At 43.5% G+C, this 23,931-nt stretch overlaps 1 protein-coding gene across 1 annotated transcript in view; it reads right to left on the bottom strand.

The window, feature by feature from the left end:
- Positions 1-23,931, bottom strand: part of LOC109908767 (disks large-associated protein 1-like) — a 156,199-nt gene that overhangs the window by 40,035 nt on the left and 92,233 nt on the right. The gene's annotated exons all lie outside the window — the stretch shown is intronic.

A 23,931-nucleotide genomic window follows, 5' to 3' on the forward strand; every position in this document is an offset into this window, starting at 1 on the left:
TACAATAAGAGAGAGAGAGAGAGAGAGAGAGAGAGAGAGAGAGAGGGAGAGGGAGAGGGAGAGGGAGAGGGAGAGGGAGAGGGAGAGGGAGAGGGAGAGGGAGAGGGAGAGAGCAAGAAAGAGAAAGAAAGAGAGACCGAAAGACATGTACAAGCAGAGAGAGAGAGAGAGAGAGAGAGAGAGAGAGAGAGAGAAAATCAGAGAGAGAGAGATAGAGAGATGTGTATTATAGGGAGGTCAAGCCCACTCCAACCAGAGGAAGTCATTCCAGGCTAAACACATTAATCTCCATGGAGACTGATGGACCAGACCAGGCAGTGGCTTAGGCTGAATTTCCTGGATACCTAAACAACACAATGAGAGCAGCATAACTTCCTCAGAATATCAACAGACTGCAATCGCCCATAGGCCAATCTAATGGCTTTTTAATACCAGGCTACACAATCTTAAAAAATATTTGTCTACCCACACTGCACTAAACGGACTGTAGACAATACTCAATCTACCTGTCATATAAAATGCATCCAGACTTAGTGTCAAGAAAAAAGTATGTGAACTGGATTTGTGCGTAAATTGGTCATCACATTTGACCTGACCTTCATCTAAGTCGCAACAACAGACAAACATAGTGTGCTTAAACTAATAACACACAAATCGTTGTATTTTTCTTGTCTATATTGAATACATAATTTAAACATTCACAGTGTAGGTTGGAAAAAGTATGTGAACCCCTAGGCTAAGTCAGGAGTCAGGAGTCAGCTAACATGGAATCCAATCAATGAGACGAGATTAGAGATGTTGGTAAGAGCTGCCTTGCCCTAAAAAAAACACTCGCAAAATTTGACAAGATTATTCACAAGAAGCATTGCCTGATGTAAACCATGCCTCGAACAAAAGAGATCTCAGAAGACCTAAGATTTAGAATTGCATAAAGCTGGAAAGGGTTACAAAAGTATCTCAAAAGCCTTGATGTTCATCAGTCCATGGTAAGACAAATTATCTATATATGGAGAAAGTTCAGCACTTTTGCTACTCTCCCTAGATGTAGCCGTCCTGAGAAGATGACTGCAAGAGCACAGCGCAGAATGCTCAATGAGGTTAAGAAGAATCCTAGAGTGTCAGCTAAAGACTTACAGAAATCTCAGGAACGAGTCTACAATATGTAAAAGACTAAACAAGAATGGTGTTGATGGGAGGACACCACGGAAGAAGCCACTACTGTCCAGAAAAGATATTGCTGCACGTCTGAAGTTTGCAAAAGTGCACCTGGATGTTCCACAGTGCTACGGGCAAAATATTCTGTGGGCAGATGAAACTACAGTTGAGTTGTTTGGAAGGAACACACAACACTATGTCAGGAGAAAAAAAGGCACATCACACAACATCAAAACCTCATCCCAACTGTAATGTATGGTGGAGGGAGCTTCATGGTTTGGAGCTGCTTTGCTGCCTCAGAGCCTGGACAGCTTGCTATCATCGGCGGAAAAATGAATTCCCAAGTTTCTCAAGACATTTTGCAGGAGAATGTCAGGCTATTTGTCCGTCAACTGAAGTTCAATAGAAGTTGGGTGATGCAACAGGACAACGACCCAAAACACAAGAAGTAAATCAACAACAGAATGGCTTCAACAGAAGAAAATACGCCTTCTGAAGAGGCCCAGTCAGAGCCCTGACCTCAACCCGATTGAGATGCTGTGGCATGACCTCAAGAGAGCAGTTCACACCAGACATCCCAAGAATATTGCTGAACTGAAACAGTTTTGTGAATAGGAATGGTCCAAAAATCCTCCTGACCGCTGTGCAGGTCTGATCCGCAACTACAGAAAATGTTTGGTTGAGGTTATTGCTGCCAAAGGAGGGTCAACCAGTTATAAAAACCAAGGATTCACATACTTTTCCCACCCTGCACTGTGAATGTTTACACGGTGTGTTCAATAAAGACATGAAACGTATAATTCTTTGTGTGTTATTAGCTTAAGCAGATTGTGTTTGTCTATTATAGTGACCTAGATGAAGATCAGATCCAATTTTATGACCAATTTATGCAGAAATCCAGGTATTTCCAAAGGGTTCACATACTTTTTCTTGCCATTGTAGGTAACACTTTCTATGAAGTAAACGTTTGTATCATGCTTTATAACATCCTTTATAATGCCTCATATTAAACTTAGCGGCGTTGGGCAGAAAGCGGATGTTGCCGGGTTTTCAAGGGTACAGTATTTTCAAACCTACCTTCCGTTTCCCCTGAAACATGGCAGTGGGGACTCCGCTCAGGCGCCTTTTCCTACGTCTGCTGCATTAGTTTGTTACGACACAGACCTACTGCACGTCGCGTATGCTCGTCATAGAAAATGTTACACAGTCTTATTCATAGTGGACTTGTGTGACTGGAACATGCTCCGTTGCCTCCGATAGAAGCAGGTTCGATCAGCCTGCATGAGGTATGTGTGTCTATGAGAGGATGACCCAGGCATGTGGAGCTGGGTGTGCATGGGAGGGTAGTGGGTCTGTCCCGAAATAGAGATAGAGGGAGCGGGTTAGTGGGCTGGCCCTGGCAGCATAGCTGGCATCGCTGCCGTGACTAGGCTGAATGACGTGCATGCTGGCGACCCGAATGCCACCCTATCCTCTAAATAGTGCATTACTTTTGACCAGATCCCCCATTGGCCCTGGTCAAGCCGAGGGTGTTAAAATAGGAAATAGAGTGACATTTAGGACACACACAACCTATGACTCATTCACAGATGGCCCAGGGAGGGGACAGGGGAGTGGCTGCCGGGTGTGGGGTGGCAGACGACATGTCTGTCACATGGATGGGACCCTTGACCCATCCTCTATCTGACGCCTGATGCCGGGTTGGCTGACCTGGTTTCCCATAAGGTCTTGCTCTGTAAGCGCAACGCCGGAAAGTCCCCTCTCCTTTGCTGTCCATGTCACTTTCCATGCATGTCGGAGCCAAAAGGGATCCCATAGGCTACGTGTCCTATGTGTTCATATGCTATGTCAGGGCTTGTCTCTGTGTACATGGTTCTATAGTAAAGACGGAGGAGAAATGTGTGAAATGGTGCCAGGCAGTGTGTTGTACACCTGCTATCCCGCGTCAAAGATATAAGTTACTCAAATAAAAAGTCACAGTAGTAGACTGAGAGCTGGAAACAATTCAAAATATCCTGCCATGACCAGAATCACTATGGAAGGTTCTTACAATTAATTTGTTGACCAACACACAGCACACCTACAGGCAAACTGTGTGTGACAATAACTGTATAATAACAGTCCATTGACACATATCAAGGATAATATATGAACATGATGATTATTATTATTATTATTATGTTATAATTGTATAGTCGTGTTGTTGTCATGTGAAAGGTCCATATGGTATACACATATCAACATTACTCATATCAATGTCATATCACAGGTTTGTTAATGCTCTTCCCATCAAGCATGAGTAAGCCACTGTAGGACGGGCGCGAGGCCATCTCCGGCTGGCGAAATCGCATAAGCGCAGCAGAAGAAACGCAACTCATTTATAGGCAGAAAGGAAGGAAGAAGAGACGTTCGTCTACTCACAGACTCGTATCCAGTGGTCACACATACGGAACAAGTTACAGAGGCACGGTAAAGGGAAAGGGAAGGGCATCAGGTATAGGGCGTCTCTCGCACACTACAGCTTCTTTGATATGGTGGCGGTGCTTGCTCTCTCTCTCTTCCTCGTGTAGCCTATGATTCGATTTCAGGATGGGCGTGGAGCAGTGAGCAGTGCCGACGCTGCAAACCTCTGCCTTCCTCGCACTGACTGACCAGCCTTGACCTCAAATACTTAGTTTTGGTTGTTACCAGAGCTCTATTTTTTTGCACTGTTGTTCTATTTTTTTTTAAATTTAGTATAGTCTAAGCTTCTGTCTTAAGCATCCTAAATATTGCCATAGATTCCATTTTGACAAATAGCAAACATGAAGTAAACAAAAAAAAGGGGAAGTATTATGTAAACCTGGTATTCCAACTGATTATGGGCTACTAAAGCCAACGACTTACAGATGTTCCAGAGTTTTGATGAAAACAGTGGGGGAAAAGTCGGAAGTTTACATACACTTAGGCTGGAGTCATTTAAACTCGTTTTTTCAACCACTCCACAGATTTCTTGTTAATAACAAACTATAGTTTTGGCAAGTTGGTTAGGACATCTACTTTGTGCATGACACAAGTAATTTCTCCAACAATTGTTTACGGACAGATTATTTCACTTATAATTCACTGTATCGCAATTCCAGTGGGTCAGAAGTTTACATGCACTAAGTTGACTGTGCCTTTAAACAGCTTGGAAAATTCCAGAAAATGATGTCATGGCTTTCGAAGCTTCTGATAGGCTTTGTCCTTACATAATTTGAGTCAATTGGAGGTGTAGCTGTGGATGTATTTCAAGGCCTGCCTTCAAACTCAGTGCCTCTTTGCTTGACATCATGGGAAAATCAAAAGAAATCAGCCAAGACCTCAAAAAAAAAACTGTAGACCTTCACAAGTCTGGTTCATCCTTGGGAGCAATTTCCAAATGCCTGAAGGTACCACATTCATCTGTACAAACAATAGTATGCAAGTATAAACACCATGGGACCACGCATCTGTCATACCGTTCAGGAAGGAGACGCGTTCTGTCTCCTAGAGATGAACGTACTTTGGTGCGAAAAGTGAAAATCAATCCCAGAACAACAGCAAAGGACCTTGTGAAGATGCTGGAGGAAACAGGTACACGAGTATCTATATCCACAGTAAAACGAGTCCTATATCGACATAACCTGAAAGGCTGCTCAACAAGGCAGAAACCACTGCTCCAAAAAAATGCCATAAAAATGCCAGACTACGGTTTGCAACTGCACACGGGGACAAAAATCGTACTTTTTGGAGAAATGTCCTCTGGTCTGATGAAAAAATATATAATTGTTTGGCCATAATGACCATTGTTATGTTTGGAGGAAAAGGGGGAGGCTTGCAAGCCAAAGAACAACATCCCAACCGTGAAGCACGGGGGAGGCAGCATCATGTTGTTGGGGTGCTTTGCTGCAGGAGGGACTGGTGCACTTCACAACATAGATGGCATCATGAGGGTGGAAAATTATGTGGATATATTGAAGCAAAATCTCATGACATCAGCCAGGAAGTTAAATGGGTCTTCCAAATGGACAATGACCCCAAGCATACTTCCAAAGTTGTGGCAAAATGGCTTAAGGACAACAGAGTCAAGGTATTGGGGTGGCCATCACAAAGCCCTGACCTCAATCCTATAGACAATTAGACAATCCTACAGTCCTGACTCAGTTACACCAGCTCTGTCAGGAGGAATGGGCCAAAATTCACCCAATTTATTGTGGGATGCTTGTGGAAGGCTACCCGAAAACATTTGACCCAAGTTAAACAATTTAAAGGAAATGCTACCAATAAAAATGGAGTGTATGTACACTTCTGACCCACTGGGAATGTGATGAAATAAATAAAAGCTGAATAAATCATTCTCTCTACTACTATTCTGAAATTTCACATTCTTAAAATAAAGTGGTGATCCTAATTGACCTAAGACAGGGAATTCTTACTAGGATTAAATGTCAGGAATTGTGAATAACTGAGTTTAAATGTATTTGGCTAAGGTGTCTGTAAACTTCCGACTTCAACTGTATATATGAAAATCACACGCTGCTATTTATTGCTGAACAGCTGATGTCAGTAATGTGCATTGTGAACCAATGATGAAGCATTTTTTTTGTACAACAGCCAATCAGTATCACTCTCGAATTTGCTGGTCAAGTGGATACTATGTAAATGAGCGTTTTTTTCTCTTCTCCAGTTTGAAGTGTGCCTGCATGCACAGTGTTAATTATTTCCATGCTTCAGATATAAAGCTCAAAGTAAGTAGTACTTCAGTCTCCATTGTCAAGTTAATTCTACCGTGCCATCTAGAGCATGACATGTTGTCAAAAGTGGCAGAAGTATAAAGAAAAAAATTGCGGAAAAGATTCCAGTGTAGGCTACTAAAATGAGTGGCTGGTTAGCAGGCTAATGCTAAGGTGAGTGAAGCAACATACTTTGATATTGTTAGCTGTCGAGCTTTGGATTAGCAGCAATGCAGTCGTTTACACCACCATCTCTGTTGTTATTGGCTGGAAACCTCGCAGGAAATGGGCAGAACTGGGAACAAAAACTGAACTTGTACTACTTAGCCAGTGGGCTAAATGACACGCCAGAGGCTAGGAAAATAGCAGTTTTACTCAATTGCATCGGCGAAGACGTGCTGGAGATATGCAACACGATGGAGATCACATATGCTAACCCAGAAAACAAAAAACTGGCCAAGGTGATGAAAGCGTTTGAAAACTACTCTGCACCACGCAGGAATACTGTGTTCGAGAGACATCAGTGTTGGTCACACAAGTTCAATGAACAGGCAGGTGTTGACAAGTTCATAAACAAACTGAGACTGAGTGCACGCAAATGTGAGTTCAAAGACACTGAGGATCTAATGCTGAAGGACAAAATGGTGTTCAGCGTCACAGATAGTGGACTAAGAGAGAAACTACTCTCCATTTCAGAGAGAGCTTGGGCTCTTGAGGGGCGCAGCGGTCTAAGGCACTGCATCTCAGTGCTAAAGGCTTCACTACAGACCCTGGTTCGATTCCAGGCTGTATCACAACTGGCTGTGATTGGGAGTCCGGACTTGCCTATTTCAAGAAATAAAGAAATAAAAAAGAAATAAATCTATGTCTTGTAGCAATAGCACAGAACAGTTTGTGCATGCTATGGGGAAAAAAGGGCATCCATGTTAAGCAATCATAAGTGCAGTCAGACCAAAGCGAGCAGCAGACAAATGTGGAAAAACACATTCAATGTTGAGTGTAAAATTGTGGCAAGAGAAATCACTTTGCAGCCGTGTGTAGGCCAGGGACAGATGTTGCTCCTGTTGAAACAGAGGTCAAGGAAGTGGACACGCTGTTCATAGGCGCAGTGACAAAATATGCTGGCTGGTACACGAACTTGCGTATAGGGGGACAGACGGTCAACTTTAAGTTAGATACAGGAGCTGAAGCCAATGTGCTCCCACAAGCAATAGCAGACAAATTGCCAAGCCATTCAAAGTGAAAGAGCCCATGGAGGCACCCGCATTAAACCAAAGGGCATCATGACATTGCAAGTGCACATGCGGCACAAAACAAGCCCATCTACAGTTCTATGTTACAGATGCATCTGACACACCACTGCTAGGCAGAGAGGCCGGTGTGCACCTTGACCTCATCAGAAAAGTAGTGACAGTTGCATGCCATGCTCTGCCATGTTCAATCAACATTGATCCAAAAGTCCCTCCTGTTGTTCATGGATGTAGGACAATCCCATATGCTCTTCTTGACAGGCTGAAAGCAGCGGTGTAAAGTCTTTAAGTAAAAAATACTTTCAAGTACTACTTAAGTAGTCTTTTGTGTGTTTCTCTACTTTACTATTTATATTTATGGCAACTTTTACTTTTAATTCACTACATTCCTAAAGAAAATAATGTACTTTTTACTCCATACCCTTTCCCTGATACCCAAAAGTACTCATTACATTTTGACAGGAAAATGGTCCAATTCACACACTTATCAAGAGGACATCCCTGGTCATTCCTTCTGCCTCTGATCTGGTGGACTCACTAAACACAAACACTTCATTTGTAAATTACGTCTGAGTGTTGGAGTGTGCCCCTGGCTATTGGTAAAACATCCAAATAAAATTATATATATATATATATATATATATATATATATATATATATATAAGGAAGTTAAAATTATTTATACTTTTACGTTTGATACTTAAGTACATTTAAACAATTCCATTTACTTTTGATACTGAAATATACATTAAACCAAATACATTTCGATTTTTACTCAAGTTGTATTTTACTGGGTGACTTTCACTTTTGAGTCATTTTCTATTAAGGAATCTTTACTTTAACTCAAGTAAAGATGGAAAGCCGTCTCCACTACCCCTCTGCTGAAACTCTTCAATCCACAGGAAGAGACTGAATTACAAGCTGACGCATCCAAAGATGGACTCGGACCTGTTCTGACGCAAGGTAAACAGCCTATAGCCTTTGCATCCAGAGCTTTGTCTGGGGCAGAACAAAATTATGCCCAGAAAGAAAAAGAACTCCTGGCGATCGTGTTCGCACTGAAGAGGTTTCAACAGTATGACTATGGTGTCCCGGTCAGTGATCAATCTGACCACAAACCACTTGAGGCTATAATCACCAAGCCTATTGGAAAGGCACCTGCCTGTCTTTCAACGGATGCTGCTTCAAATACAGAAATATGACATTCACATCGTCTATACCCCAGGTAAAGACATGTTAACAGCAGACACGCTATCAAGGGCTGTAAACCCCAGACTGCCACACATGAAGTGTCACCTCAGTGACGAGAAAGTCATTTATGCAGTCTCCACACATCAGCCACTGGAGGGTGCTGTTCTGCAACAGCTGAGAGCAGTCACAGACGCAGACAGTGAGACAGACCGTGCTGAGGAACCTACACAGAGATGGAAACCTAGTCAGTTGTCCAACTGAATGTATTCAACTGAAATGTGTCTTCCGCATTTAAACCAACCCCTCTGAATCAGAGAGGTGGATCGCTGGATCAAATTCCCGAGCTGTCAAGGTAAAAAAAAAAAACTGTCGTTCTGCCCCTGAACAAGGCAGTTAACCCACGGTTCCCTGGTAGGCCATCATTTTAAATAACGGTTAAATAACGGTTAAATAAAACATTTAAATATATAAAGGTGTGGGGGTCTGCCTTATCAACATTCATGTCTTCGGCGCCAGGGGAACAGTGGGTTAACTGCCTTGCTCAGGGGCAGAACGACAGATGTTTTACCTTGTCAGATGGATGGCCAGACAAGAAGATAAGTGCACCACAGAAAGAGAAACCCTACTGGCACATCAGAGAGTCTCTTTACATTGAAGATGGACTACTCATGGTAAACAAACGTATTATCATTCATCAAAGACTTCAGAGCCGATGTACTTAAGAGGCTCCACATTGCACATCAGGGCATTGAATGCTCCTTAGCGCATGCCAGAGCTCTCATGTATCGGCCAGGCCTCACTGACGATGCACAAATGATGGTTGAATCGTGCACTTCCTGTCAAGAAAAACTGCCCAGCAACCAAAAGGAACCACACCTACCACACACACTCCATGGCAACAAATAAAAAAGGCGCTGATATCTATGAGTTCCAAGGACGCTCATTATTTCTGATAAGTGGACCACTACTCCAAATATCCAGAGGTGCTGAGGCTGTCGGACAGAACATCAGGAACCGCCAGAGCAAAGTTTAGAGCTGTGTTTGTTAGAAGTGGTATTGCAGCTGAACTGATGGCAGATAATTTACCCTTGACAAGTGCTGAGACGGCTCAGTTTGCAAAAGAGTGGGGTTTCTAAATCATTCATTCCAGTCCAGGGTTTTCCTCAGTCAAACGGAATGGCTGAGAGGACCATTCAGTCAGTGATGAACATGCTCCAAGTCGACAGAACAGACAGGTGTTGACCCTCACGCCGCTCCCCTGAACCTGAGAAGCACACCTGTCACAGGACGTGTCCTACACTCCAACCTACCTACAAGTAAAGCAGGTGACTCCCAAAAAATGTCCAGCATGGCTTGAAACGCAGACAGCTGCAGCGGAAGACAAGCAATGACAAAGAGTTGTCACCTTTTCTTTCATTTCGGGAGGGAAAGAGAAATGGAGAGGATGGTAGCCAGCAACAGTGGTGAGAATCAGAGATGAACCAAGATCGTACGATATCATCACACCCTCAGGAGCTCGCTACCGCAGAAACAGAAAGCATCTCAGACCTGACAGAACTGCCAGGTACAGGGACAATGAAGAGGTCACAATCACCGACTCTGATTCAGACCAGGAGGTCGACGAGGCGACACAAAGAGACACAAATGAACACAGACAGAACATGACAAATGACAGAGGACCAAAACCCTCTGTCATAGAGACTCACACCAGTCAGTGCACCAGAGTAGGCTACTATTCTGAGCAGAGTACGCTACTACCAGCGAGTCTACAGGACTATGTGCTAGAGTGAGTCAGAGGTGAAGCCTGGTATTGTAAGTGAAACTAGAGCACCAGCAGCTACCTTTTGACTCTACAGCAGTATTAAAAATACTATGTTCTTGTTAAAAAAAATATACATGTATTGTTAAAAAGTTATGTCTACTTGTAAGCTCTAGCTAAGAGGGGGTATGTAATATATGGAGCTAATGATGGTCCATAACTCCCCTGTGTTTAACAGCCAATCACTATTTCTCTTGGGCTCTTGAGGGGCGCAGCGGTCTAAGGCACTGCATCTCAGTGCTAAAGGCTTCACTACAGACCCTGGTTCGATTCCAGGCTGTATCACAACTGGCTGGGATTGGGAGTCCAATAGGGCGGTGCCCAATTGGCCCAGCGTCGACCGGTTTGGCCGGGGTAGGCTGCTACTGTAAATAAGAATTCCCCTTGAAGTTCAAGGGGATATGTAAATGAGCGGCCTTGCAGTTTGAAGTGTGCCTGCATGCACAGTGTTAATTCTTACCATGCTTCAGATATAAAGTTCAAAGTAATAGTACTTCAGTCTCCATTGTCAAGTTAATTCTACCATGCCATCTAGAGCACGACAGTTCTATCAATCCAAACAAACAGAAGACAGAATGTCCCCAGCAACATGACCACATTGGCCCAATGTGGGGCTAGCCTGCAGCAGCCCAACTCGGGCTAGCTCGCAGCAGCCCAACAGTAGCCCAACCTGGGCTAGCCCGCAGCAGTCCAACACGGGCTAGCACACACCAATCTCACATCAGCTTAACATGGGCTAGCCTACACCAGACCAACACAGCCTGGCCCACACCAGACCAAGACGGGCCAGCCCACACCAGCCCAACATGGGCCAGCCCACACCTAGCCCACGCCAGCCCAACACAGGCCAGCCCACACCAAGCCCAACATGGCTAGCCCACACCAAGCCCTGCACAGGCTAGCCTACACCAGACCAACACAGCCTGGCCCACACCAGACCAACACGGGCCAGCCCACACCAAGCCCAACATGGCTAGCCCACACCAAGCCCAACATGAGCTAGCTCACACCAAGCCCTGCACAGGCTAGCCTACACCAGACCAACACAGCCTGGCCCACACCAGACCAACACGAGCCAGCCCACACCAGCCCAACATGGGCCAGCCAACACCTAGCCCACGCCAGCCCAACACAGGCCAGCCCACACCAAGCCCAACATGGCTAGCCCACACCAAGCCCAACATGAGCTAGCCCACACCAAGCCCTGCACAGGCTAGCCCACACCAAGCCCAACATGGCTAGCCCACACCAAGCCCTGCACAGGCTAGCCTACACCAGACCAACACAACCTGGCCCACACCAGACCAACACGGGCCAGCCCACACCAAGCCCAACATGGCTAGCCCACACCAAGCCCAACATGAGCTAGCTCACACCAAGCCCTGCACAGGCTAGCCTACACCAGACCAACACAGCCTGGCCCACACCAGACCAACACGAGCCAGCCCACACCAGCCCAACATGGGCCAGCCAACACCTAGCCCACGCCAGCCCAACACAGGCCAGCCCACACCAAGCCCAACATGGCTAGCCCACACCAAGCCCAACATGAGCTAGCCCACACCAAGCCCTGCACAGGCTAGCCCACACCAAGCCCTGCACAGGCTAGCCCACACCAAGCCCAACACAGGCTAACCTACACCAAGCCCAGAATGGGCTAGCCCACACCAAGCCCAACACAGGCTAACCTACACCAAGCCCAACACAGGCTAACCTACACCAAGCCCAGAATGGGCTAGCCCACACCAAGCCCTGCACAGGCTAGCCCACACCAAGCCTAACACAGGCTAACCTACACCAAGCCCAACATGAGCTAGCCCACACCAAGCCCTGCACAGGCTAACCTACACCAAGCCCAGAATGGGCTAGCCCACACCAAGCCCAACACAGGCTAACCTACACCAAGCCCAGAATGGGCTAGCCCACACCAAGCCCAACACAGGCTAACCTACACCAAGCCCAGAATGGGCTAGCCCACACCAATCACAGCTACATCACAATGTAGAAGCAAGGGCTTATTCAACATTTCGGGGACGTGGTTTGCAATTTTGCAGTTAATGTTGTTTAAGTTAAAAAAGAATACAAGACAGCAATTTCTGAAATGATTCAGACCAATGAAGGTTCAGAACTATTAAGCCAATTATTTCGGAATAATATTCTTTCAGACAGAACATGCACTCTAAAAGGATATTTTGAAACTTTAAATGCCTAGCTCCACGTTCATACAGCATATCAGATTAAAAGCGTTTTTTTTCTAAACTCTATTGGCAAAAAAGTCTCAGTTATATCAACTGATCTTACACATGACTCATCATAATGTTCACTCTAACAGGATATTACAGTTTTTCTCAATTGCTAAAACACAATTTCTGAAACCTTGCTCCATTTCCTGAAAACATTAAACACAAAACCTCATCTTCAAGCACTATTTACATAACCTCTGACTCCTCTTGCAAAAGGAAACATTCGCCTCAAAACAGTTTTACCTGTGTTCAAAATCAAACTCTGCTCTCAAATCATAAACAAAGTGATGAAAATGATATACACTCTCAAGCAGTCAGTGAACAATACACCGAAAAATAGAAAACACATTGTTCAAAACATACAATTCCGTCATTGTCTTTTGATTAACGAAAACATGTTCTATCATAGTAGCTCAAAATTGATCAGAAATTACTACTCTGCTTTGCTCTTTGCAAGTTTGTTTTCTGTTCTTCCTCCTCCTTGTACCCCTATTTTTACAGTACTGTACCCTGCATCTCACAAACTTGTCCTTTGTCTCTGTGATACTGTAATTCTTGTTCTTTGTTGATATGAATCTGCAACCAGTCAAAATCTATTGAGCAGTCAGTACTGTTACAGTTTTTCTCAATTGCTAAAACACTAAAACCCATTGGCTGAAAAAGTTATCAGTTGCCTGGACTCATTTAGCTAATTTATGCAGTCTGTTGTCAATACCTTAAACCATTTCACATGATAAAACACCATTTGCAGATCTCACTTAGATTTTTCAGAAAAACTCTAAACACATTCTCATTCTCAAAACACATTCTGCACTCTAATGCACATGTCATCTATACTGGTAAACACAAGTGGCAACAATCAAATACAAATAGAGAACATATGTCATTGATTGAACACATCCACTCAACATTGATTTAACCTGTTTCAAATGATGCGACACAACCAATATAAGCCAGTTCAGAGAGCAAACAGGTTGTTGAAGGTGGGAAGCAGAAAGTCTGAGAATGGATACTGTAGTACAGTGCATTGTAGGCTGTATACTGTACAATGGATGAATTGTATGGCCCTGAACATTTTGCTTAAAAATAGTAAATATATGTCCAAAAAAGTATTTGGTCAGCCACCAATTGTGCAAGTTCTCCCACTTAAAAAGATGAGAGAGGCCTGTAATTTTAATCATAGGTACACTTCAACTATGACAGACAAAATTGATTTTTTTTTCTCATTTTGTCTGTCATAGTTGAAGTGTACCTATGATGAAAGTTACAGGCCTGTCATATTTTTAACTGGGAGAACTTGCACAATTGGTGGCTGACTAAATAATTTTTGGCCCCACTGTGTGTGTGTGTGTGTATATATGTATGTATGTATATATATATTATATATATACTGCTCAAAAAATAAAGGGAACACTTAAACAACACAATGTAACTCCAAGTCAATCACACTACTGGGAAATCAAACTGTCCACTTAGGAAGCAATACTGATTGACAATAAATTTCACATGCTGTTGTGCAAATGGAATAGACAACAGGTGGAAATTATAGGCAATTAGCAAGACACCCCCGATAAAGGAGTGGTTCTGCAGGTGGTGACCACAGACCACTTCTCAGTCCCTATGCTTCCTGGCTGTTTTGGTCACTTTGAATGCTGGCAGTGCTTTCACTCTAGTGGTAGCATGAGACGGAGTCTACAACCCACACAAGTGGCTCAGGTAGTGCAGCTCATCCAGGATGGCACATCAATGCAAGCTGTGGCAAGAAGGTTTGCTGTGTCTGTCAGCGTAGTGTCCAGAGCATGGAGGCGCTACAAGGAAACAGGCCAGTACATTAGGAGACGTGGCGGAGGCCGTAGGAGGGCAACAACCCAGCAGCAGGACTGCTACCTCCACCTTTGTGCAAGGAGGAGCAGGAGGAGCACTGCCAGAGCCCTGCAAAATGACCTCCAGCAGGCCACAAATATGCATGTGTCTGCTCAAACGGTCAGAAACAGACTCTATGAGGGCCCGACGTCCACAATTAAAATTGTGCTTACAGCCCAACACCGTGCAGGACGTTTGGCATTTGCCAGAGAACACCAAGATCGGCAAATTCGCCACTGGCGCCCTGTGCTCTTCACAGATGAAAGCCAGACTGCCATTAGGTACCGAGATGAGATCCTCAGACCCCTTGTGAGACCATATGCTGGTGCGGTTGGCCCTGGGTTCCTCCTAATGCAAGACAATACTAGACCTCATGTGGCTGGAGTGTGTCAGCAGTTCCTGCAAGAGGAAGGCATTGATGCTATGGACTGGTCCGCCCGTTCCCCAGACCTGAAACCAATTGAGCACATCTGGGACATCATGTCTCGCTCCATCCACCAACGCCACGTTGCACCACAGACTGTCCAGGAGTTGGCGGATGCTTTAGTCCAGGTCTGGGAGGAGATCCCTCAGGAGACCATCCGTCACCTCATCAGGAGCATTTTGACTTGTTTTAAGGACATTACATCAAAGTTGGATCAGCCTGTAGTGTGGTTTTCCACTTTAATCTTGAGTGTGACTCCTAATCCAGACCTCCATGGGTTGATACATTTGATTTCCATTGATAATTGTTGTGTGATTTTGTTGTCAGCATATTCAACTATGTAAAGAAAAAAGTATTTCGTAAGACTATTTCATTAATTCAGATCTAGGATGTGTTATTTTAGTGTTCCCTTTATTTTTTTGAACAGTGTATATATATTTATCAGCTGATCCAGAATGGTGGGCTTATTTCAGTTGATGTGAGGCATGCCTTGGGGCCAATGTGGGCAGCCTACATGTCTTCACCTGCATTGGGCCCACATCGTGCCACTGTGGACATGTTAGAACATAAGCAGTGCCCACATGCACAGCACACATGGGACACATGCACACTGGTACATGCACACCGGTACATGCACACCGGTACATGCACCGCCTGCTTGCTTTTAGACCTACTGGCTGAAATTATACAAAATCTACCTACCATTTATTTAAAAGTTCTGAACATTGTCTGGCTATGAAATGTCACAAACTAGCTCTCTTTCAGTTGTTCACCATTTTCTACAGCATAGAGCCCCTGACTAATTCAAGGCCACAGGAATCCCATGGTAGTTCAATAAAAAAAATCAGCAAGACGTTTCTCTTATTGAACCAGTGGAGGAAAATAGTGTGAGTCACAGGCTGTGTGTCCCAAATAGCACCCTATTTCACATATAGTGCACTGCTTTTGAGCAGGGCCCTGTTGAAAAGTAGTGCACTTAACAGGGAATAGGGTGCCATTTGAGATGAAACCGAGGCCTACAGCTCGTTCCACACAATCTCACAGTATCAGCCTGGAAAACAGAGGTTCCTGAGAAAACGAGAGGCGATAATTAACGGTGGAAAGCAGAGGATTAGAGGAGAGGATTAAACAGCAGTGAGAGAGAGAGAGAGAGAGAGAGAGAGAGAGAGAGAGAGAGAGAGAGAGAGAGAGAGAGAGAGAGAGAGAGAGGGGTAGAGGTAAACAGTAGAGAGAGTAGGGAGGGGGACAGTGAGATACAGAAAGAGATACAGACGGATGGATAAACCGTGGCACATTTCCTTAACTTTAGACCTGTATGCAGAAGTAGCTTTGATTTGAAGGTCACCTCAGTAAAAGAATGGGCAATTTTACGCTTCAAATTACTGTTGTGGCTCCGTAGCAAAGTAGAAAAACAAAGTAGGAAAACCACCAGATTACACAGAAGAACAGGACTATGTCCCAAACGACACAGTGCCCTACTTTTGAAGAAGGTTAATAGGGCTCTGGTCAAAAGTAGTGCACTATGTAGGGTATAGGGTGCCATTTGGGACTCAGAGGATCAGTGAAGATGGATGTAGGATATACATGGTGTAAGATTTGACTGGAGGCAACCCAGTGTAGAAGGAGACGGGGGTTTAACGCGGTTTAGATCATCCTCACATTACCCGATTCGTATGGATTTTCCGCAGCTTAAGGAAAAGATTCGCCACAGCTTTATTAAGGAGCTGATGTCAGGACCAACATTCTTATCCCGGGCCAGGTTTGCATCCCAAATGGCACCCTATTCACATCTTTGACCAGAGCTCTATGGGCCCTGGTCAAAAGCAGTGCACGACATAGGAAATATGCTGGTATTTGTGAGGCAGGAAACTATACCTGCTATTACTGACCGGCCCTGGTCAAAAGTAGTGCACTATAAAAGGAATAGGACGCAATTTGGTATGAATCCTCGGTATGCCTCCCGGCAGCTTATGAAATGTCAAAGCTTTGTGTTCCATATTTCTGTGAGTCTGTGTGTTTCGTGTATGTCATTGTGTCTGTGTGTGTGAGAGGTTTCCATTACGTCTGCTTCTCTTCCTTCGCCTGGATGGTTTTCCTCTGGAATCATTCTCAGAGGAGGAAGAGGGTATTAAAAAGAGTGAATGTACCATAACTTCTGTTAATGATGACAGAGATTTTGTGTGAGCCAACGGTTTTTCAAGTGGGGTTCATCCGTTGACAGGCGCATGGATTTTCCGTGTACGAATAGTCCGTCTTTGTACGCCGTTAGTTCGAAAATAGCTGACTTGAGTTTAGTCGACTTGACTATCGACGGACAAAAAGCAATTTGAGTCTCTGTGTGGCTGAGCCTTAGTGTGTGCAAACTGTATGTGCATGTGTGTTATGGTCATCATGGTCTTCATGTCACGGTCAAAACTTAACTGACTGCTCAGGGATGTTGTATTAACTGATATTTACTGCAAATAACATGTGTGGTTGCTCTTTTCTTTCTATAACCTTCCAAAAATAACATTATTCCCACATAAGCATTGGACACGTTTTTTCTGGTGTGGTCCGGACCCGTCTAGATTTCAACGTCCACAGACGTTGGTTTATGGTCCAATCCAAATCTGAGCCAATCATATACATTTATGTTAACAGCACAGTACAGTACACTGGATCACAGCAGAGTACAGTACATTACAGTACACAGTACAGTAAAGAAAAGGAAAGTATAGTGTACTGTATTGTACCTAACTTTCATGTAATGTTCTGTACTCTACTGAACAGTACTGTACTTTATTTTACTGAATTAAACTCTACTGTGCTCTACTGCAGTGGCTCTCAACTAGTTTTGAACCAAATTGAACCAGGTTGTCTCTGCATCATGAAAAATAAAATAATTTATAAAATAAAATCTTGAAAACAATTTAATGCTATACTGATAGTAAATGTAGCAATTATATGACAAGGGAACAACATTCCCACCTCTTTCATTGTCAATAATACATTTTTTCGCCTATTATTTATAAATGTAAGTTCATTATCATTTCTACACACTTTCAGCCTGGTTTAAGTTGTTTAAGTTCAGACTGGAGTATTTCTTCATAATTATATATTTTTCTATTCAGACACCCGAGACACATTCAAAACCTCCCGCTACCCAAATTTGGGTAGCAACCCACCAGTTGAGAATTGCTGCTCTACTGTACTCTCCTCTACTGAAAGAGACTCTACTTCATTGAGGTCTGCTGAATAAAACTATGTCCCGTACCACACCGTATTGTACTGAAGTCTTCTGTGTTCCACAGTACTAAACTGTGCCATAATGCACTGTGATGTTCAAACTTGTGAAACATAGCCTGGATGTCTATGATTCGTTCAGATGTGGATCTGAACCTTTCGCCGGCCACATTTGTACTTGTTTGGGGGCGGAGCTCATTAGAATAATACCCAAATGTTTGTTTTTAACATTTACATTTTGGTCATTCAGCAGAAACTCTTATCCAGAGTGACTTACAGTCAATTAATTCAACTAAGGTAGATAAACAACAACATATCACAGTCATAGCAAGAAAACAAAAAAACGAACTGTTACTCGGAATGTTACTGTAGTTGAAGTGGTTTGCTGGTTTATTCAGTGTGTTCGGAAAGTTTATACATAATTGCTGCCAGTTTGAAAGGTTCTGACGTCGTCAAATAAGTGCATGTGATAGATAGGAGAATGTATACATATTTTGTTGGCCCCTCTTTCCTATTAAGAGGAGTTAATTGAAAATGTATTGAAAATGATTGAAAATGATTGAAAATGTATAGCAGTTGAAATTGGGCCATAAAATCAATGACCAAAAAATATGTATTTTCAATATCTGTAAATTACATTTTCAACGTCTGGAAAATACGTATTTTTACCTTTCGTTCAGCACCTAAAATGCATCTGATTTCAAATTCCAGAAGAAACATTTGATAAAAATCCAGCAAATATGTATTTTCAACGTCCGTATAAGATGGATTTTCGACGTCTGGAAGATAATTCTTCCAACCTGTCATTCAGCACCTGAAAGGCACGTGATGTCAACGTGATGTTTGCTTACTGTCTGCTCACAGCACTCAGGATGAGAGGAAGAGAGCGAGAGAGTGTGAGAGAGAGAGGGAGCATGAGATAAATAAATTGTATTTTGCCTCTACGTGAGTGTCTGTGTGCTTCTGTCTAAAAGATTGAATGAGGGAGAAAGACTGTCCTGCTACCTAATCCTGTAATTCAACAGAATGACATTGAGAGACACCTCTGCATCCCAAATGGCACCCATAGGGCTCTGAAACAGTGCACTCTATATAGGGAACAGGGTGCCATTTGCGACACAACAAGTGATATAACCTAGGCTGCTGCCCTTCTAACTGACATATTTTGGTTGAAACAGAACAGACTCCTTGTGTTGGAATACAGTTTTCATTTTATGTCGAATTTGGCCTCATTCATTAGTTTTACACAACATACTGTAGGGACTTATTCTAAAATGGATTACATTTTTTTTTTTATCCTCATCAATCTTGACACAATACCCAATGATGACAAAGCGAAAACAGTTTATTTTATTTTATTTTGGCCAATGTATTAAAAATGAAAAATAGAAATACATTGAGGTGCATCCTGTTTCCATTGATCATCCTTAAGATGTTTATACAACTTGATTGGAGTCCACCTGCGATAAATTCAATTCGTTTTCTACTGTGTTATTGACTTGTTAATTGTTTACTCCATGTGTAACTCTTTGTTGTATGCTCACACTGCTATGCTTTATCTTGGCCAGGTCGCAGTTGCAAATGAGAACTTGTTCTCAACTAGCCTACCTGGTTAAATAAAGGTGAAATAAAAAAATAAAATAAAAATAAAAAAAATTAAAAAAAATTGGACATGATTTGGAAAGGCACACACCTGTCTATAAGGTCCCACAGTTGACCGTGCATGTCAGAGAAAAAACCAAGCCACGAGGTCGAAGGCACAGATCTGGGGAAGGGTACAAAAAATGTCTGCAGCATTGATGGTCCCCAAGTACACAGTGGCCTCCATCATTCTTAAATTGAAGAAGTTTGGAATACTCTTCCTAGAGCTGGCCGCCCAGCTAAACTGAGCAATTAGGAGATAATTGCCTTGGTAAGGGAGGTGACCAAGAGCCCGATGGTCACTCTGACAGAGCTCCAGAGTTTCTCTGTGGAGATGGGAGAACCTTCCAGGACAAATATCTCTGCAGCACTCGGAAGCCACAGGAGGAAACCTGGCACTGTCCCTACGGTGAAGCATGGTGGTGGCAGCACCATATGTGGGGATGTTTTTCAGCGTCGGGGACAGGAAGACTAGTCAGGATCGAGGGAAAGATGAACAGAGCAAAGTACAGAGAGATCCTTGATGAAAACTCGCTAAAGAGTGCTCAGGACCTCCGATTGGGGCGAAGGTTCACAGTCCAACAGGACAACAACCCTAAGCACACAGCCAAAATAACACAGGAGAGGTTTCGGGACAAGTCTCTGAATGTCCGTGAGTGGCCCAGCCAGAGCCTGGACTTGAACCCAATCGAACATCTCTGGAAAGACGTGAAAATAGCTGTGCAGCAACTCTCCCCTTCCAACCTGACAGAGCTTGAGAGAATCTGCAGAGAACAATGGGACAATCTCCCCAAATATACCCCAAAAGACCTGAAGCTGTAATCTCTGCCAAAGGTGCTTCAACATAGTACCGAGTAAAGGGTATGAATACTTATGTAAATGTGATATTTCCGTTTCTAATTTTTTATACATTTGCTAAAATAAAATAAAAACTGTATTTGCTTTGCCATCATGTGGCGTTGTTTGTTTATTGATGAAAAGCAACAGCATTGTAATCAATTTTAGACTAAAGCTGTAATGTGGAAAAAGTCAAGGGGTCTGAAAACGTTCACGAATGCACTATAATTGGTGACCTGTATTTTATACTCTACGGCCTGAAGGAGTTCTGACAACAGCACGATGTGAACATGGGTCAGCTTCTTTTTGAACACCTTTTACCATTCTTCTAATTCAGTAGGGAGTGAAGTCTACACATACAGTATATTCTACATCGTAGAATGATAGTGAAGACATCAAAACTATGAAATAACACCATAAAATAACATCATGTAGTAACCAAAAAAGTGTTAAACAAATCTAAATATACGTTATATTTGAGATTATTCAATGTAGCCACCCTTTGCCTTGATGATGACAGCTTTGTACACTCTTGGCATTCTCTCAACCAGCTTCATGAGGTAGTCACCTGGAATGCATTTCAATTAACAGGTGTGCCTTGTTTAAAGTTAATTTGTGGAATTTATTTCCTCCTAAATGCATTTGAGCAAATCAGTTGTGACAAGGTAGCGGTGGTATACAGAAGATAGCCCTATTTGATAAAATACCAAGTCCATGATATGGCAAGAGCAGCTCAAATAAGCAAAGAGAAACGACAGTCCATCATTACTTTAAGACATGAAGGTCAGTCAATGTGGAACATTTCAAGAACTTTGAAAGTTTCTTCAAGTGCAGTCGCAAAAACCATCAAGCATTATTATGATGAAACTGGCTCGCACGAGGACTGTCACAGGAAAGGAAGACCCAGAGTTACTTCTGCTGCAGAGGATAAGTTCATTAGAGTTACCAGCCTCAGAAATTGCAGCCCAAATAAATGCTTCACCGAGTTCAAGTAACAGACACATCTCAACATCAACTGTTCAGAGGAGACTGCGTGAATCAGGCCTTTGTGGTTGAATTGCTGCAAAGAAACCACTACTAAAGGACATCAATAATAAGAAGAGACTTGCTTGGGCCAAGAAACACGAGCAATGGACATCAGACCGGTGGAAAGATTTGTGGTTCCAACAGCAGTGTCTTTGTGGGACACAGTGTAGGTGAGCAGATGATCTCTGCATGTGTGGTTCCCACCGTGTAGCATGGAGGAGGAGGTGATTCAGTTTGAATTCAAGACATACTTAACCAGCATGGCTACCACAGCACTCTTCAGCGATACGCCATAACATCTGGTTTGCGCTTAGTGGGCCTATCATTTATTTTTCATTAGGACAATGATCCAACACACCTCCAGACTGTGTGAGTGCTATTTGACCAAGGAGAGTGATGGGGTGCTACATCAGATGACCTTGGTTTGGGATGAGTTGGACCACAGAGTGAAGGAAAAGCAGCCAACAAGTGCTCAGCATATGTGGGAACTCTTTCAAGACTGTTGGAGAAGCATTCCAGGTGAAGCTGGTTGAGAGAATGCCAAGAGTGTGCAAAGCTGTCATCAAGGCAAAGGGTGGCTTCTTTGAAGAATCTAAAATATGAAATATATTTTTATTTGTTTAACACTTTTTTGGTTACTACATCCCTGTATGTTATTTCATAGCTTTGATGTCTTCACTATTATTCTACAATGTAGAAAATAGTCAAAATAAATCTGTCCAAACTTTTGACTGGTACTATATGTGTCATATCTGAACCTGCAAGGGGCTGCCTCACACCATGGCACCCTCTGCAACCTGTGTGTGTGCGTGCGTGCCATCGAATTCATTAGCGTTAGCGAGGACTCAGGAGGAGAGATGTGAGGATGTGATGAATTACAAAGTGCCAGCACCATGACAGTAATCTGGGCCAATCCCGTACTCTGACTGGCTTTTTAGTGCTTAATAATGTTATGACTGACACACCTCTCTCTCTCTCTCGATGTAATCATCACCTGAGATCGACCTAGTATTCCCTGCAGTGAATTAAGGTCAGGGGTCACCCAGACTGAGACACGCAGCCAATCAAAGTTGACGATCACAGAACCAATCAAACACACTTCAAAGCACCGAGCACAGCTAAAACCAATGGCTCTTGTCGATAACAAACTACGCCTCTTTTTCATTAAGCTCTGCAGACTCACTCTGCTTCAGATTTCCAGTTATCACATGATCACATGTCTCAATCTGACTCCCCTAAATTGATGTGAATGAAATTGCTAACAGCTGTTGCTGCTGCCAATAGCCATCCCTCCGCCCCCAGCTACCAACCATATGTGGTCCGTCTGTCTAGGGCAGGACCTATTACCTTTAGATCCCCAGCAAATTAATATTGATCGACTCCCAGGCAGCTCCTAAGATATGGGTCAGAGGCGTGTGGGTGTGGAGTAGGGTGTGTGTGTGTACGCTCAGTCTGTCTGTGTGTTCACACACATGTGTTTTAGTGTGTGTGTGTGTGTGTGTGTGTGTGTGTGTGCGCGTAAGCGTGCGTCTTAAGAGGACATCTCCGCTTGATCATGTTTTATCTGTCTCCTGCTCCCAGACCAGCCCAGACATCTGGCCCACCAGCAGTAGGGTTCTTGCCAATAGCACTTGATGTGATGAATTATCTTTTCCCCCTCGCTTCCTCTTCCTCTGTGACTAGAGTTGTATGTCCCAAATGGCACATCTAATATATAGTGCACTACTTTTGGCCATGGCCCATAGGGCTCTGGTCAGAAGTAGTGCACTATGTGGGGAACAGGGCGCAATTTGGGATATAACCTAGAGGCTAGGGTGTGCCGACAGAGATCAATATTAGCCAAACAAGAAACACACACATGAAATGCCTCCTCCTCCTCGCCGGCTTTATGATTGTCTGTTTGTTTTATACAAACTTGATGGTGGCGAATCTCTGGATGCCCTTACATCGTACTCTTCCCACTGGCTTCAATAGAACTGAGGGTCAAATAAATCCTTATCCTCCGCAGCCTTGGTAGGGTAACTCCGGGAATCAACGGAGCAGAATTGTTAATGGCACTAAATGAATGTTTGTTCTGAACCATGAGGAGCACCTTCAACTTGACTGAACACGCTTTGCCGTACAATTTGCACTAAATATTTTAATTAGCTGACTGTAACCTTGTTGGCTGTGTGGAAGAAAGAAAGAACTGCCTTTTAATCGGGATAATTAAACAGGGGGAGAGGGAGTGAGAGGGGGAGGGAGAGAGCACTGAGGAACATGAAAAAAGGAATGCCCTCGGGCTCTGACTCACTGCATGGCTACAATGTAAGTCAGAGAAGATGGGGAATTTATAGAGAGGCAAAAATAGAAAGTTAACTCGGAATGCCAACACCACTCAACATCAATACTGCATGCAGTCCATGCACTAATGTTCTAGTTCAATGCTTTACTGGACGAGAGGCAGAGAGCTCAAATAAGGGCCGGCCAGGAGTCCACATACAGACCCTGATCAGCAGGAACGAGCTCTTAAAGGTAGTCCCAGCAG

This window comes from Oncorhynchus kisutch, linkage group LG18 (genome assembly GCF_002021735.2).
Source record: "Oncorhynchus kisutch isolate 150728-3 linkage group LG18, Okis_V2, whole genome shotgun sequence".
NCBI lineage: Eukaryota > Metazoa > Chordata > Actinopteri > Salmoniformes > Salmonidae > Oncorhynchus > Oncorhynchus kisutch.